The following is a 2,256-nucleotide window of genomic DNA, read 5'->3' on the forward strand; positions in this document are numbered from 1 at the left end:
CCTACAAAAACGGCTGGTAGGGACTACAACAAGTTACTTCCCGGGTTCGTGACATAACAAACCCTGATAAACCCCGCCCTCGGGAAAAGGCAGCAAAGGGGGCGAGGCCTTGCTGCGCTGCTTTAGAGAAGAGGAAGAGAAAACTAGAGGTGCATGTAAAAATCTATTCATATAGCCTATGAATCGCGATTCTGTCTTCTAACGATTCTAATGGATTCACAAGTTTGTGAATGTTCTAAAGCAGCGGTTTTCAATCCTGTTCCTCGTGTCCCCCTGCTCTGCACACGCTTTGCATCTCTCTCTCTCTCATTCAGATCATCAGCTCAGTGAATACACTTATTTTCACATACTATAGCTATGAGAAGAGTTATACATGGATGCGCGTGCGGCATTTAACCTCAGTATGATCTCAAAGTAAGTCTGATTTTGTGGTGGCAGTGCTTCAAAGGGGACATTGATCTTCCACAAGTTGATATGATACTTTAGGGCCTTCATGAACTCCTCAGTGGTCGTGTAAAACAACACCCTTTTTACCTTGCTCTGTTCACAGCGACTCATTTTGGGGCATGTCCCTTTAAATGCTAATGAGCTCTGCTCACCCGCCCCTTTCTTCCAAAAACAAAAGTGTTGCATTTATAATTTTGTTCAGTGTATATCTATAGAAAGCTTTAAATTACTACTTAACGAAATCAAAAAATCAAAAACAAAAACTCTTTCATTATAATCATAATAAAAATGCACTTCTCTCTAAAGGCGCGTCTAATGAGGAGATGGCGAGTCAGGCAAATTCATCCTTGCGACACCGACTCAGAAAACACTATAAGTAAATCATTCAAATATCTCCTTACTGTTTCCCTCTGACACATTGGTGGTAATTACTTTTGCCGATGCTTTGCTGCAAGCTTTAGCCTATTGCGTGCATTTGAACGCAGAACTGTTCAGCTGCGCTGACGGCACGCACCATGCTGCTGCTGGACACTAAACCCCGTCGAGCCGCTCTTGACAGTCGCGGTCGCACGTGTTGTCTCCACCAGCGTAGCAATTTTTTTCAACACTAATTGATGGATGTCTAATATTTAAAAATAAGGAGAAGCCTAAAACAGGCCTGAGGCCCGGCCCGCTTCTGAGCTATGACGTGAAAATTGGCCCGAAGCCGAGGGGCGTAAAAAAGTCTGATCTAGCACACATAGAACGATTTGACTGAAAATTTATCAGAAGAGATGAAAGAAAAATAGTGGTCATCTACGCAATTCGGAAAAAGAGGCGGCTTTTCTGCATTGTTTTTTATTTATTTATTTATGTTACTCTTTGTACAGCAGTTATTGTTCATTCTAAATTTCTTTTTAATGTAGAATATGTGTTACATAAATACATGAAATGTAGAACATATAAAAAAGTGCTCGTGGCTCGTCTGCCAGTGGGTGCCCCCACCCCACGCATAAAACTCCGCCTATGAAAGGTTTACGAAATACACCCAGTTGCACGTTTAGCATATTACCTACAGCTTCATATAATTTGCCTATTTCTGTAAGAAAACATTTGCAGAATATTGTTCTGTGCTTGAAAACTGCTGACTCTGGCTTCATCTTACGCTTATTTAATCATTTGATACACACTATAACACTGACTAGAGCCTTTTAATAACATCACTTCGATTTTAAAATGATTGGGCTTGACGTAATGTTCTGCTTAACTCCGAAGAAAGCTTTCAATAATGTATAATGTTACATTTTCCTTGTGTACAAATATATTTGATTAAATCGGAGTATCGTCTATGATGTTGACAAACTTCTAGTTTCCTATGTTAAGATGTTACGCCAGCTTCCTAGTCTCGAGATTAGATTATTGAAATAAACGGTTATTAATATTAATGTAGCTAATTGTAATAATAATAATAATAATAATAATAATAGTTGTTGTTGTTTTTGTTGTGTATGGTATTCCCTAAGTTATGGGGACCAAATGACCTCACAAGGATAGTAAAACCTGAATTTTTTTGAAATTGTGGGGATTGGCTTGTACGAGGGGGGGGGGGGGGGGGGGAAAAAAATAAACAATACTAACTAAATAATGTTTACCTGAAAGTGTAAAAATGCAAACAAGTTTTCTGTAAGGGTATAGGTTTAGTGTTAGGGTTGGGTTAGGGGATAGAAAATGGTCAGTATAAAAGTCTATGGAAAGTCCTCAAAGTTCACAAAAACCTAACGTGTGTGTGTGTGTGTGTGTGTGTGTGTGTGTGTGTGTGTTAATGTTACC

The sequence above is a fragment of the Sinocyclocheilus anshuiensis genome, unplaced genomic scaffold (assembly GCF_001515605.1).
Source record: "Sinocyclocheilus anshuiensis isolate Anshui unplaced genomic scaffold, SAMN03320099.WGS_v1.1 scaffold2039, whole genome shotgun sequence".
NCBI lineage: Eukaryota > Metazoa > Chordata > Actinopteri > Cypriniformes > Cyprinidae > Sinocyclocheilus > Sinocyclocheilus anshuiensis.